The sequence below is a fragment of the Papaver somniferum genome, unplaced genomic scaffold, assembly GCF_003573695.1.
Source record: "Papaver somniferum cultivar HN1 unplaced genomic scaffold, ASM357369v1 unplaced-scaffold_119, whole genome shotgun sequence".
NCBI classification, from domain to species: Eukaryota; Viridiplantae; Streptophyta; class Magnoliopsida; order Ranunculales; family Papaveraceae; genus Papaver; species Papaver somniferum.
This window is the reverse complement of record NW_020620936.1, coordinates 3,552,223-3,568,954: the sequence shown is the minus strand read 5'-3', so window position 1 is coordinate 3,568,954 and position 16,732 is coordinate 3,552,223. Positions and strand designations below refer to the sequence as shown.

General features: G+C 38.3%; 1 pseudogene; it reads left to right on the top strand.

The window, feature by feature from the left end:
- The first annotated feature begins 11,646 nt into the window (after nt 1-11,646).
- Nucleotides 11,647-11,746, top strand: LOC113330872 (annotated as a pseudogene).
- The last annotated feature ends 4,986 nt before the right edge of the window (nt 11,747-16,732 follow it).

Here is a 16,732-nt window from a genome sequence, read left to right as displayed (position 1 = left end):
TGGTAGAAGTTTATGTTCTTTGTTTTATTTTATGATGTAGTATGGGATGCATAATAAGGCTGAATGAGGTGGAATACATATATACTTATTGAAGAGTGTCAGTAATATGTCATGTACCTAGCACTTGTAGTTTGGCTGGGCCACCATATTATCTGTTTCAGTCCTTGTTTCTTTGTTAAGCCCATTTGTGGGAAGGTTATCTTTATTTCTGTTTTTAGGGTGAAGCCTGTTGTTTGCACCCAACGGCTGTTTAATCCTTTACCTTGTTTATCTTCTCGGATTGCGTGTTGTAAGAATTCATTCAACCAATTATTGAAATTGAATTTGAGGCTCATCCTTGTCTGAGGAAGAGTGGGCACTGAAATAATTTAATCTGTGATTTAGTTCATGACAATTGGTATCAGCCTGTTACGATCCTGATTCCCTGCATTATAGCTGGAGGCGGAGAGAAACCTACCACAGTGAAGGATGTTGTTGTTATTCAACAAGCTCAAGAAAATCGATTACAACTTTTAGAATATTCGTCTAAGAACCTGTCTACTGAAGTTCGTACTCTTTCTACAGATATGACTTCTGTTAAGGCATCGTTGGCTACTATTGCTTTATTTTGTCAACAACAAGGTGGTAATATTGTTCATCCTGCAGATTCACCTGAAGGAGCATCTACTTCTCAGGGTAATGAAGTTATAATCAAATCTGGTAAATTCTCTAAACATCCTAGAATTGATTTTCCTAGATTTGACGGTACTAATCCTCGAGGCTGGCTTCGTAAGTGTGATCGATACTTTCAGATGAATTCAGTTGAAGATGGGCATAAGGTAGATCTGGCTTCCATTTATTTTGATGGTAAAGCAGATTCATGGTTTCTCGATTATCAGGAGGGTAAAATTCTCATTGGTCGTCTTCAATTTTCTTCTGATATTTGTTGTAGTTTTGAAGATGTTGCTTATGATAATTATGTGGGTAGTTTCAATAAATTGTCTCAGCTCACTACAATTGAAGAGTATTATGAACGTTATGAGTCATTAAAAGCTTTAATGAAATCTCGTAATCCATCTCTTAATGATTCATATTTTACAATGAGTTTTATTAGTGGCTTAAAAGAGGAAATTCGTAACCCGGTGCAAATGTTTAACCCTACTTCAGACACTGATGCTTTTTATCTTGCTAGAATGCAACAAGCTTCTATCGATTTTCAGAATAAACGTTTTCGTCAATACCCTAGACAATTTCCACCTTCACCAACTACTTTTTCTACTATACCATCATCTTCTAAACCTTGCCTGCCTCACTTACTAATATACCAAGGCCATCTTTATCTAACAATAAACCAATTGTAATTCTTCCTAGTACACCTACTAAAGCTAATCCATATATTCCTCCTATCAGACGTTTAACTCCCACTCAGATGAAAACTAGAAGAGATCAGGGCCTATGTTACAATTGTGATGAGTTTTATAAACCGGGACATTTTTGTAAGACACAACAATTGTTCATGCTGGTGGAAGAGGAAGCTTCCTCTCCTTCTTCAGTAGAGGATCTTGAAGAAGAATCTACTCCTCCAACTTCTCCTATAGAATCTTCTATGGAGATATCTCTCCATGCTGTGACAGGGTTAGTTACTCAAAATACTATAAAGGTACCAGGCATTCTCCAGTCTGAAGATATATTGGTCTTGATAGATACTGGCAGTACCCATAGTTTTGTTGACTCACAGTTGGTGGAGAAATTGCAGTTACCCATTACACCTACATGCCAAATGTTAGTGACAGTGGCCAATGGTGATACTACCATAAGCAATGGTTTGTGTTCTGATTTGAGTTGGAATATGCAGGGCTATGGCTTTTGTGGAGATTTACGAGTACTTCCTTTGGGTGCTTGTCATATGGTATTGGGTGTCAACTAGTTGAAGCAGTTAGGAGATGTCATGTTCAACTTGGCTGATTTAAAAGTTTCTTTTTTCCATCAAGGACAACAAATCACTCTTCAAGGTACTTCTTCAATTCCTTCTTGCAATATGATCAGTGGTAGCTCTTTTATGACATTTATTAAATCCAACACTCCTGCTATTATTGGTAAATTTTTTCCATTAGCACTACTCCTTTGGAACCAATTCCACCTGAGATAAATACCATTTTAGACTCCTTGTCAGATGTATTTGAAAAGCCAACAACCTTACCTCCTCCAAGAGCTGTAGACCATAAAATTCCCTTAAAACCTAACTCCATACCTGTTTCTCAGAGACCATATAAATGTCCCTACATCCAAAAAAAAGTGGTAAAAAAATTGGTTCAAGACATGCTCAACATTGGGGTGATCCAAGAGGGCCACAGTCCATTTGCCTCACCCATTTTGCTTGTTAAGAAAAAAGATGGTTCATGGAGATTCTGTGTGGACCATAGAAAGTTAAATGATATTACAGTTAAGGAAAAATTTCCAATTCCTTTAATTGAAGAACTACTAGATGAGTTGAATGGAGCAGTCATTTTTACAAAAAATTGATCTCACATCTGGTTACCACCAAATCAGGATGAATTTGTCTGATATTTTTAAAACTGCATTCAGAACACATCAAGGCCATTATGAATTTAGGATAATGCCATTTGTCCTGAACAATGCCCCAGCCACTTTTCAATCCCTCGTGAACTCCATTTTCAAACCTTACTTGAGGAAGTTCATCTTGGTTTTCTTTGATGACATTTTGGTCTATAGTAAATCTGTAGAAGAACATGCCTTACACCTGTCACAGGCCTAATCAGTCTTAAGAGCACACTCATTATTTTCCAACAAGAAGAAATGCTGTTTTGCTCAACCTCAGCTGGACTACTTGGGGCATCTTATTACTTCTCAGGGTGTTGCTGCCGACCCTGACAAAATTGCAGCCATGCAAACTTGGCCATAACCTGCTAATTTGAAGCAATTAAGGGTTTTTTTGGTCTTAACAGGTTATTACAGAAGGTTTGTGAAAGGGTATGGAGTTATCAGCAAGCCTCTCACATACATGTTAAAAAAAGATTCTTTTCTATGGTCTCCTCTAGCATTACAGGCTTTCACTGCCCTGAAGAAAGCCATGATTTCTGCTCCAATTTTGGCTCTACCAAATTTTTCCCAGCCTTTCACACTTGAAACAGATGCTTGTTCTTATGGGGTGGGTGCAATATTGATGCAAACTGGCAGGCCAATTGATTTTTACAGCAAAGCATTGGGACCCAAAGCTTTGGCCTTATCCACTTATGAGAATGAACTGCTTGCCATTGTCATGGCAGTTCAGAAATGGAGACGTTATTTATCTCACAACCAGTTCATTATACACACAGATCATCAGAGTCTAAAATTCCTAATGGAACAAAGGTTTACTACTGTCCTTCAGCAAAAGTGGCTCATGAAGTTAATGGGATTGGATTACATAATCAAATAAAAGAAGGGAATGGACAACAAAGTGGCAGATGCTCTATCTAGGCTTCCTTCTGGCAATTCTACTTGTCAAGTTATGGCAGTCTCTCAACCACAGTGGTGCCAAGACATTATTTCTAGTTATATTGAGGACCCTCTTGCTCAACAATTAATTTCTTAATTGCTCATTACTCCCAACAACAAACTCTATTCCCTCACTGATGGCATTCTCAGATTTATATCCAGACTTTATGTCGGCTCTCATCTCAATATAAGACATACCATCATTCATTTTGTTCATGCCTCAGCTATTAGTGGGCATTCTGGCATGATGGGTACCTACAACAGAGCCAAAGCTTATTTTTACTGGCCTCACATGAAAGATGACATTTTCAATTTTTTGGCTTCTTGTGATATTTTCCAATGTAACAAGACTGATCATTCTTCTCCTGGTGGCCTTTTACATCCACTACCAATTCCAGATAGAGCATGGCAACATATATCTATGGATTTCATAGAAGGTCTATCAATGTATTACAAGAAGACTGTTATTTTGGTGGTAGTTGATGTTATTTGTAGATAGTGGTAAAAGTGGTTCGATTCTCAGACTTGCGAAGGATATTAATTAGACTTAAATTTTAATATTAAAATAGAAAACTCACTAAAAATTGTAGCAAACTCAATCAAAGTTGATATCAATATTAAAAGAACACTGAGGCTAAGATTCCACTATTTTCCAAGTTCAAAGTGATTTAATCCAATATTTATATTCATGCAATTTTTTTCGTTCAATTTGATTCTAAACTATTGCAACAAGTAGATTCTCAAAATAACAAGTGTAAATCCGAAGCATAGAACATCAAAAACCTAGGTCCAAGCATGCTCTATCAAAAGAAATAATAATTGCTTAACAAGAATCATTCAAACAATTTTCACTCAAGGCAAAACAATCATAAAAATAATTGCGATAAATAAATAAATAAGAATATACCACTTTTTGTTGGAAAAATAACTTCCTCTATCGCCTCAGAAATGGGGTTTAGCTCCTCATATTAACCACTTGCTCAAAATACATGTTTGTTGCTCAAAAGTTGATTAAAAAGAAGAGAAGGTATAAAACAGCGTGTTTGTAACGGATATAATTGTTACGAACCACTGTTACAAAGTACCCTAACAGAGAATTGTCGCGACTCTGAATAATTGTTACAGAAATTGTACAAAGTGATTGAATTTGAAAGAAAAGGCCACGGATTCTGCGACTGTCTCTTACTGCTGTTCTGTGTTCTTCTTCTTCCTCTCGCATGTATCTCTGCAACTTGGTGTTTTTATGCTCTGCTATGTTCGAAACTTCCCCAAAGTGTACGTCGCTCTTCTATGAGCTATCCCAACTCCTTTTATAGCCCACAGGTCGATTGAACTTCAAGAAATCTTCGGCTATTCTTATCTTTCCTCCACATCAAGTCTCGGGATTTCTTTCCCTGCCAAGCTTCTCTACGGGGTTATGTGAGTTGTATACTTCTCAAATAAGGTAAGATAGAGTCCCAAATATAGTTAACCTCTCCAGAATCTCGCTAACTCCCATATATATAACCAAAAAGTCCGATAATAACTTCACTTCCCTGTTTCGCTCAAACCGAAGATTTGTCACTGTTTTATCGAATCTAAAACTCATACCAATCCTGTTTTGACTTAAGAAGTCCAGCCCAACAAAAATATGAAGCTGAATCACTCCAAATCCGATTCATGAAATCTCAATAGTCCCGTGAAACTCCACACCTCTGATTTCTTCTTCCGGCTTATCTAGCCCAACTCATTCGATCCAATCACACCTACCAGCCCTGTTTAGTCATAACAGGATATATCCAATCCAAAGAGCCCATTGAATCCGGCCAAAACTGTAGCAAAATCTCGCCTGAAAATTCCGCTGCAAAACTGAATTTGAATTCAGTTTTTCCTGCCAAAATTCTGGTGAAGATAAAGGGTGCCCCCTATCTAGAGTAGGGGTGTAGATAGCAGCTCTCTTGGGGGTGCCATGGGGTGCCCCTTATCCAATCTGTGGGTGCCAATATCATTTCCTCCAGGTGCTTTAGACAACTTTTCGAGCCGATTTTTCCAAAAATGTTTATTGGCCAAAAATACCTACACACACATAAAACACCATAATAAGTACAAAAATGAGCTCTAACAATATATAGAATCGTGACAAATTAGACACAAAAATGTGTCTATCAAATACCCCCAAACCTATTATTTGCTAGTCCTCGAGCAAAAATAAAATAAAATCCTAACTCACTGTCGCAGGCATCATCGATTGCATTTAGCGTATGCAATAAGCCTTTAAACCCCTAGGTGTCCCTAGTGGCCGAGTTATAGTCTCAGGAGGGCTTACCAGAGGTATACCCACAAAACCTTTATACTCCATACCCTAGCTATCTACACAGAACCTTGGAAGGCACTAAAGAATCTCCTTGGTTGGCATACTTATTGACTACAGGAGGAAGTACCCTGATGCGAAATTCCAATTGTTGTACACGAGTTTGCACTCAAGCATACTAAAATTCATATATAAGTGACAGAGCTCTACTCAGATAGTCGCACTATGGACATCAATATCCGGAGTCAAAACTAATCACATGGATAGATCAAGAAGATTGATATAGAGAAAAACATAGATGGTTTTGATGTTTACTAGGTGAACGGTGTTTCTCATATCTGTCTGAAGGCCTCCGCCAAAATGAACCTATCCTAATGGACTGAGATACTAGTCTGACTAATATCAACACATTGGCATATACAAAGAAACCAGTGATTGATAATCCTAACTCTAGGTCAACACACTGGCATATACAAGGGTACCAGTGGTCGACTTTATTGAATTTATTCCGGTTGGTCTGATGATCTGGTCTCATTTTTTTTTTTTTTTGTATCTCAATCACTCTAATTCACCCTAGCATTGGTAACAACTTGAATCGTGAGACCCACCTAATCACTTAGAGAAACATAGTTTAAAAACAAAACAAAATAAAAACAAAAGTGAAAAGGACTCAACGAGATATGGTGAAACTATCATGTTATTTCTAACACCCGAGCTCTGTGCTTTTATGAATAGACTCTTTAGATGTTGCCATCTAGTCAGATTGGTTCATCATCTCCTACAACCAAAATGCTTCCATCCACTTAGATTGGTTAGTGCCATCCTTAATAGGCATAAATTTCTAGGCTCTGAAGTTTAATTATGCAACTAAAAAGTAACAAAAAGTTCTACCCCACCCCCAAACTTAAATCTAACATTGTCCTCAATGTTTCTAATTAAAGAACAGTACCAAAAATATAAGTAACATGAGGAAATAGTAAAGAGAGAAGTCGGAAAGATAGTACCTGGGTGAAGTGTAACCAAAAACCTACAAAAATAATATACAACATACAAAATTGCCTCGATGGTCAATCAAGGTAAACAGGGTCCTCCAGAGAGACCTCCTCAACATCACCTGTAGGAAAAGGCTCTAAAAAGGGCTTCAATCGCTGACCGTTAACCTTCGAAGAACTACTACCATCTGGTGTCTCAATCTCAACAGCGCCATGAGAAAAAACAATACGGACCATAAAAGGACCGGTCTACCAAGAGCGCAACTTCCCGGGGAGTAGATGCAAACGAGTGTCATACAGAAGAACATTTTGACCTGGAGAAAATGACTTTCGTAAAATATTCTTATCATGTACAAGTTTCATTTTGTTCTTATACTCCTTAGCACTATCGTATGCATCTCTACGAATCTCTTCCAACTCATTAAGCTGGAGTTTTCTGTGACCTCCTGCCTTGTCAAGTGAAAAGTTTAGGTTATTAATAGCCCAATAGGCTCTATGCTCTAACTCAACGGGCAGGTGACATGACTTTCCAAACACTAAACGATAAGGTGACATTCCGATGGGTGTCTTAAACGCAGTACGATAAGCCCATAAGGCATCAGTAAGCCTCGACGACCAGTCTTTCCTATTAGGATTAACTGTTTTCTCTAAAATACGCTTAATTTCCCTATTGGAGACATCTACCTGACCACCAGTCTGTGGGTGATATGGGGTAGCTACTTTGTGGGTAATACCATATTGTTTCATTAAAAGTGCAAACGGTCTATTACAAAAGTGTGAACCTCCATCGCTAATTATAGCTCGCGGTGTACCAAATCGTGTAAGTATATTCTCTTTCAAAAACTGGACTACGACCCTATGGTCATTCGTTTTACACGGAACCGCCTCAACCCACTTAGACACATAGTCTATAGCGACAAGTATGTAAAGATAACCAAACTAAATAGGAAATGGACCCATAAAATCAATCCCCCACACATCAAAGACCTCAATCACTAAATTAGGGTTCAAAGGCATCATATTTCTACGGGAAATGGTTCCTAACTTCTGGCAACGCTCACAAGAAACACAATGACTATGGGAATCTTTAAACAACGAAGGACAGTAAAATCCACACTGCAAAATCTTAGCAGCAGTCTTCTTAGCACTAAAATGACCCCCACATGCATGTTCATGACAAAAGGAGATAAATACTAGACTGGTCACTCTCAAATACACATCTCCTAATAATCTGGTCCGGACAATACTTAAACAGATAAGGATTGTCCCAAAATAAATGCTTAACCTCGGCTAAAAACCTAGAACGATCTTGCTTACCCCAATGTTGAGGCATTCTACCAGTAACAAGATAATTCACTATATTTGCATACCAAGGTGATTGGGAAACAGAGAACAATTGTTCATCAGGAAAATTATCCCTTATAGGAAGGGAATTATTAGGGGAACTAACAACTAGCCTAGACGAGTGGTCTGCTACTACATTCTCTGCACCCTTTTTGTCTCTAATGTCTGGACAAAATTCTTGTAACAAAAGGATCCATCTAATCAATCTAGGTTTGGTATCCTTCTTAGACAAAAGGTAATTCAAAGCAGCATGATCAGTATGGATTACGATCTTATACCTAATAAATAGGATCTAAACTTATCCAAGGCAAACACGATGGCTAGCAATTCCTTCTCGGTAGTTGTATAGTTCATCTGGGCATCATTCAGAGTTTTGATAGCATAGTAAATCACATGGAGTAATTTGTTTTCTCGCTGACCTAGCACAACGCCTATAGCATCATCTGAAGCATCACACATAATTTCAAAGGGTAGGTTCCAGTTAGGTGCCTTGACTATCGGGGCAGTAGTGAGTAAAGTTTTAAGCTTATCAAAAGCCTTTGAGCAAGCATCATCAAAGACAAACTTAACATCTTTTGCAAGCAAATTGCAAAGAGGTCTAGAAATCAAGCTAAAATCCTTAATGAATCGACGGTAAAAACCTGCATGCCCTAAGAATGACTTAATATCTTTTGCAGTTTTTGGGACCTGTAAAGTCTTAATAAGGTCAACTTTAGATTTGTCTACCTCTATACCCTTTGAAGAAACGATGTGCCCTAAGACAATTCCTGATTCAACCATGAAATGACATTTTTTCCAATTAAGCACTAAATTCTTTTCCTTACACCTAGTCAACACTAATGTCAAATGATGCAAGCACTCATCAAAAGATGAACCAAACACTGAAAAATCATCCATAAAGACCTCTAAAAACCGTCCTACCATATCAAAAAATATGCTCATCATACAACGCTGAAAAGTCGCAGGGGCATTACATAACCCGAAAGGCATGCGTCTATACGCAAAGGTACCAAAGGGACAGGTAAAAGTGGTTTTCTCTTGGTCTTCTGGGGCAATAACGATCTGATTATAACCCGAGTAGCCATCTAAGAAGCAATAGGGACTATGTCCAGCTAATCGCTCTAGCATTTGGTCGATAAAAGGAAGGGGAAAGTGATCCTTCCTTGTGACCTTGTTCAATTTCCTATAGTCAATACACACACGTCATCCCGTGGTCACTCGGGTTGGGATTAATTCATTATTATCATTCTGGACTACAGTGATACCTGATTTCTTGGGGACAACCTGAACAGGGCTGACCCACTTACTGTCTGCAATTGGGTAAATAATACCCGCATCTAGCAACTTAAGCACCTCTTTTCGAACTACCTCTTTCATATTAGGGTTCAGTCGACGTTGCATCTCCCTAGAAGGTTTGGAGTCTTCCTCTAAATGAATCTGATGCATACATACAGTAGGACTTATACCCTTAATGTCTGCTATAGTCCACCCTAAAGCTTTCTTATTGTCTTGAAGTACATTTACTAGCCTACTTTCCTGATCACTATCTAAATCGGAAGCTACAATCACAGGTAAAGTCTCAGATGGGCCTAAAAACACATACTTTAGAGTATCGGGTAGTGGTTTAAGGTCCAACTTCGGGGGCTTTTTTAAAGAAGGAATTAGGGTAGTCTCAGAAACTGGTAATGGTTCGAACCTAGCTTTCCATCTATCAGTGTCTAACACGGGGGTAGAATCTAATAGAGCATTCACCTGTTCAATAGTGCTATCCTCGTCAAAATCTAAACCAAAATGGGATAGACAACTTTCTAATGGGTCTTCAGATAAAATGTTTGGTAATGACTACTGAACTAAACTAAGGCTTCTATCATGTTCACCTCTTCAACACATGTGTCATCTAGCTCATGAGGTAGCTTACTGACATTAAAAATGTTCATCTCCATAGTCATATTACCAAAAGATAAACTCATCACACCATTTCGACAGTTAATGATCGCATTAGACGTAGCTAAAAATGGGCGACCTAAAATCACAGGTATCTGGTTCTCTGGGTCAGGGACAGGTTGGGTTTCTAGGACCACGAAATCCACTGGATAAATAAACTTGTCGACCTCAATAAGAACATCCTCGATAACACCTCGAGGGATTTTAACAGACCTATCAGCTAACTACAGTGTCATCTGAGTAGGTTTGATTTCACCAAGTCCTAGCTGTAAGTATACATGGAATGGCAGTAAGTTCACACTTGATCCTAAGTCAAGTAAAGCTTTTTCTACCCGGAAGTTACCTATTGTGTAAGCAATGGTAGGAGAACCCGGGTCTTTGTACTTTAGAGTTGTGCTGTTCTGAATGATTGAACTTACGTGACTAGCTAAAAAGGCTTTCTTATGGACGCTAAGTTTTCGCTTTCGCGTACACATATCCTTAAGGAACTTGGCATAAGAAGGAATTTGCCTAATTGCATCTTATAAAGGAAGGTTTATGGTAACTTGCTTAAAAACCTCCAATATATCATTAAAGTTCGACTCCTTTTTTGTTGGTATTAATAGTTGGGGAAATAGGGCTCTAGGCATAAAATCAGACCTTTCAGGAATCGAATTCACATCATCAGAAACTTTATTAGTCTCCTCAGCTACTGGTCCTGAGAGGTGAGATTCTGAGGGGTGAACTACAGTATGTTCACTATCGGGCATGGTTACCTTATTGTCTACAACTCTACCACTCCTAAGGGTTCTAACAACATTCAATTGATTCGATGGTTTTGCACCTAATTCATGAACTCCTCTAGGGTTGGGTTGTGTTTGACTAGGAAACTTACCTTTTTCTCTCAAAGAATCACTTATCAGACCAACCTGGGTTTTTAACTCGGAAATAGCCTGACTATTTTCTTGTCCTATCCTGTTACTAGCTTGTAGACTTTGTTCTACGGATAACTGAAATTTTGTAGTTTGCTAAGTTAACAAGGCGAGAGATTCCTCTAAACTTAGGATTTTCTTATCTGACTGATTCTGAAACTGATCTAGTCCTGAAGGATTCTTAGTATAGCCAAAACCTGGGGGAGCATTAGAATTACTAAACTGACCTTGACTCTGGCCCTTAGACCACGAAAGGTTCGGATGGTTTCTCCAACCAGGATTATAGGTTTCTGAATATGGGTCAATATTTTGACGGTTATCAAATCTAGTGTTATTATAAAGAGCATTGGCTTGCTCTTCAATATTATGGCCTTCCCAAAAAGGCTCCACTCTACCACTAGTCTGGCCCATTTCTAAAGCTTCTAACCTTTTTGCTATAACAACAATTTTGGCATCTGATTCATAGCCTCATTCTACCATATTAACGTTTCCTCTACTTAAAAGAATTGTTTTCTGGGGTGCCCTACTATTTTCCCGCTGCTGGGTTTTTTCGGCGATTTCATTAAAAAATTCCATCGCTGCATCAACAGTTTGGTTTTCAAATCCACCAGTGCATAGAGACTCAACCATGGTCGTTGTGGAATAATCTAAACCCTCATAAAGGATCTGAACTAGCCTAACCTTTTCTAAACCATGATGAGGACACTGGGATAATAAATCATTGAACCTTTCCAAATACCTATATAAAGATTCTCCCTCTTGTTGTGAAAATGTGCATATTTGCGTCCCAATAGACGATGTTTTGTGCCTAGGGAAAAACTTATTGAAAAAGGCAGATGTAAGTTGTTCATATGTCTCAATTGACTCGGAGTCCAAACTATATAGCCACGACTTGGCCTTATCTGTCAGGGAAAATGGGAATAACCTAAGTTTCAAAGCATCATCATCTAAGCCTCTAATTCTTAGAGTACTACAAATTTCCTCAAAATCCCTAACATGGTAATAGAGGTTTTCATTTTCTTTCCCTAAAAATATTGGGAGCATCTGTAAGGTCCCAGGTTTCAGTTCATAGGGTGCCTCCGTTTAAGCTAACTTAATACACTAAGGACGAGTAGTCCTAGTCGGATTCAACAAAGCTTTTAAAGTTGCCATTTCTGGTACTATCAGAATATTAGGGACCGTCTCCTCAAGCGGACGTTTAAAAACAGACACTTCGAAAGTCGGACTCTCTAGATTAAGGTAATCGAGACGCTTCGAACTACTAGGTTTATTTTTAACAAATCTACCTAGTGCGTCTCTTTTACGTTCAGGCATACAATAGAATTTTCTAAATTGGAAGGGTAAGCAAACATAGATCAAGGCCGACTCAACCAAATCAAACCTATTGATTTCTAGCAAACAAAAAGCATGATGACTCCACTTAGATTGTTTCTAGACCAGCTTCTAATCCTTCGAAAGGGAATTCGTTACAATTTAATCAAACCCCTCTGGAATCAATCCGAGTTAAAGTAAGTTGAATAGAGGTGAGGGAAGCTCGATGGAGCTTTGATACCCAAGGCCTCACCGGTATTACAAGGCGGCGCAGTCACGCATTCAACTTACAGAAAACGTCAAGAACTTCGAAGTATGCTTAAAAGAGTAACCAATATTTTTCGAATGACTTTCCTGTTAAGCTCGTTACCCTGTCGGTCTAGTTCTAGTCAAAATTTTAGTCTTAGGTTCGCGTAGGTTACGTGTTCCTAAAGCGGGAAAGAAGAGAACGGTGATGAAATCCGAACCCTTATCTTGTATGGCCAGGCCTTGCCCTTTACTAGAAAAATAAATGTCCGTATTCAGTCCTCAACATATATGCATACGAAGGAGTCCAGTAACTCGCTGACAGGGGATTCGCGAGTGTTTAGAATCTTACCTCCCGTTCCAGACGGGGGATGAATCGGTTGTAGTCGACTCGGGCCACTGACTCCGATGTCAAGTGTACGAACCCAAGGTGCAGAGACAATATCGCAATTGTCCTCCTTCTCTGCAAACAGTTTATATTTAAAGTACCCTTCCGTAGGGTAATAAAAAAAATAATGTCCCAAAGTCCAAAAGTCCAAAAAGAAAAGAAAAATTACAAAAATAATAAACCCTAATACAGGTTTTTTTTTTTTCTAAAAGAAAATAAACAAATCCTAAACTAAAATTGTCTAAAATAAAATTGTCTTCTTTTCTGTTCTTTTTGCTTTAATCTTTAGCTCCAAGTCTTTATGAAATCACCAAACTCTTTGGCTCAATTTTCTTTATGATCCAGAACCTGTAGACACAAGATAAATACCCAAAAACATAAAAAAGAACAAAAAAAAAGATATAAATTAAATCTAAAAACCCTAAAAACAAGTCCGCGTCGGCGGCGCCAAAAATTGATGTTATTTGTAGATAGTGGTAAAAGTGGTTCAATTCTCAGACTTGTGAAGGATATTAATTAGACTTAAATTCTAATATTAAAATAGAAAACTCACTAAAAATTATAGCAAACTCAATCAAAGTTGATATCAATATTAAAAGAACACTGAGGCTAAGATTCCACTATTTTCCAAGTTCAAAGTGATTTAATCCAATATTTATATTCATGTAATTTTTTTCGTTCAATTTGATTCTAAACTATTGCACAAGTAGATTCTCAAAATAACAAGTGTAAATCCGAAGCATAGAACATCAAAAACCTAGGTCCAAGCATGCTCTATCAAAAGAAATAACAATTGCTTAACAAGAATCATTCAAACAATTTTCACTCAAGGCAAAACAATCATAAAAATAATTGCGATAAATAAATAAATAAGAATATACCACTTTTTGTTGGAAAAATAGCTTCCTCTATCGCCTCAAAAATGGGGTTTAGCTCCTCATATTAACCACTTGCTCAAAATACATGTTTGTTGCTCAAAAGTTGATTAAAAAGAGGAGAAGGTATAAAACAGCGTGTTTGTAACGGATATAATTGTTACGAACCACTGTTACAAAGTACCCTAACACAGAACTGTTGCGAACTCTGAATAATTGTTACAGAAATTGTGACAAAGTGATTGAATTTGAAAGAAAAGGCCACGGATTCTGCGACTGTCTCTTACTGCTGTTCTGTGTTCTTCTTATTCCTCTCGCCTGTATCTCTGCAACTTGGTGTTTTTATGCTCTGTTATGTTCTAAACTTCCCCAAAGTGTACGTCGGTCTTCTATGAGCTATCCCAACTCCTTTTATAGCCCGCAGGTCGATTGAACTTCAAGAAATCTTCGGCTATTCTTATCTTTCCTCCACATCAAGTCTCGGGATTTCTTTCCCTGCCAAGCTTCTCTACGAGGTTCTGTGAGTTGTAAACTTCTCAAATAAGGTAAGATAGAGTCCCAAATATAGTTAACCTCTCCAGAATCTCACCAACTCCCATATATATAACCAGAAAGTCCGATAATAACTTCACTTCCCTGTTTCGCTCAAACCGAAGATTTGTCACTGTTTTTATCGAATTTAAAGCTCATACCAATCCTGTTTTGACTTAAGAAGTCCAGCCCAACAAAAATATGCAGCTGAATCACTCCAAATCCGATTCATGAAATCTCAACAGTCCCGTGAAACTCCACATCTCTGATTTCTTCTTCCGGCTTATCTATCCCAACTCATTCGATCCAATCACACCTACCAGCCCTGTTTAGTCATAACATGATATATCCAATCCAAAGAGCCCATTGAATCCGGCCAAAACTCCAGCAAAATCTCACCTGAAAATTCCGCTGCAAAACTGAATTTGAATTCAGTTTTTCCCGCCAAAATTCTGGTGAAGATAAAGGGTGCCCCCTATCCAGAGTAGGGGTGTAGATAGAAGCTCTTTTGGGGGTGCCATGGGGTGCCCCTTATCCAATCTGTGGGTGCCAATATCATTTCCTCTAGGTGCTTTAGAAAACTTTTCGAGCCGATTTTTCCAAAAATGTTTATTGGCCAAAAATACCTACACACACATAAAACACCATAATAAGTACAAAAATGAGCTCTAACAATATATAGAATCGAGACAAATTAGACACAAAAATGTGTCTATCAGTAGTGGATAGGTTGTCTAAATATAGTCACTTCATAGCCTTGAACCATCCATTCACTGCTGTCTCTGTGGCCAAGGAGTTTATGCACCACATTTTCAAGCTTCATGGACTCCCCAGCTCCATTGTATCTGACAGAGACAAGGTATTTATTAGTTCCTTCTGGAAACAACTTTTTAAATCATTGGGCACCAAACTGCACCTCAGTACTTCATACCATCCACAAATTGATGGTCAAACAGAAAGAACCAATGCTTGCCTAGAACAATATCTCAGGTGTATGACTGGAGCTACTCCTAAACAATGGCTTCATTGGCTGGCACTTGTTGAATAGTGGTTTAACACCAATTACCACACCAACCTCAAAATGACCCCATTTCAAGCTTTATATGGTTATACTCCACCACACATGGCTTTTCCAGTGCAGGTTACTACTTCTGTGGCCGCTGTGCAAGATTACCTTCAAGCAAGAGATCATATGCTGCAGTTACTCAGGGAAGATTTATTGCAGGCTCAGCACAGGATCAAACATTTTGCTGACATTAAAAGAACTGACAGATCTTTTTTTGTGGGTGACTTAGTCTTTTTGCAATTGCAGCCTTACATGCAATCTTCAGTTTCTCTCAGAACTTACATGAAACTTGCGGCAAAATACTTTGGTCCCTTTGAAGTGGTGCAAAGAATTGGTGCTATTGCTTACAAATTGAAGTTGCCTGTTGGTTCCAGAATTCACCCTGTGTTTCATGTGTCCCAACTAAAGAAGAAAATTGGTCAACACCTGGTTCATTCTCCTACCTTGCCTCTGGTGGATAGTTCTGGTACATTTATTGTTACTCCAATTGATGTGCTTGATTCCAGATACATCATCAGAGATGCTACCAATGTGCCTCAAGTTTTGATTCAATGGGCTGGAGCTCCTGCTGAAGATGCAACACGGGAAGACAGTAGCCACCTTCAATCCCAGTTTCCAGACTTTATCCTTGAGGACAAGGATATGCCAAAGAATGAGGTATTTTCATGTACCTAGCACTTGTAGTTTGGATGGGCCACCATGTTATCTGCTTTAGTCCTTGTTTCTTTATTAAGCCCATTTGTGGTAAGGTTATCTTTATTTCTGTTTTTAGGGTGAAGCCTGTTGTTTGCACCCAACGGTTGTTTAATCCTTTACCTTGTTTATCTTCTCGGATTGTGTGTTGTAAGAATTCATTCAACCAATTATTGAATTTGAATTTGAGGCTCATCCTTGTCAGAGGAAGAGTAGCCACTGAAATAGGTTAATCTGTGATTTAGTTCATGACATAATCATACACTATAAAGAATGGGTTACAAAGCTTGAAGAAAGGATGGGGCTGTGAAGTCTCATGTAGAAGCAAGTACAACAACGCTTTGAAGTTATGCACGAGATGTTATAGATTTATGTTCTTAAGTCCATGTTAAAGTATTCTTGATGGCTTTCACGTAATTTTCAAGAATGTACCCGATCTCGGAAGCATGTACCACGGTAATATATGGGCACTCACACGGTATATATTTTAAGCGAGTATGTTGGGTGTTATGGTGGTAAAAGTAAGTCAAATTGGTGATGGCTTTGAGAATAGCTTACATGATTAAACATGTTAATTACAGTGGAGATGTCTGATGGTTTTTTTCAGATACACGGTAATCATGACATGTGTTGGAGTATGATATTGAAGCTAATTCTTCCTTTC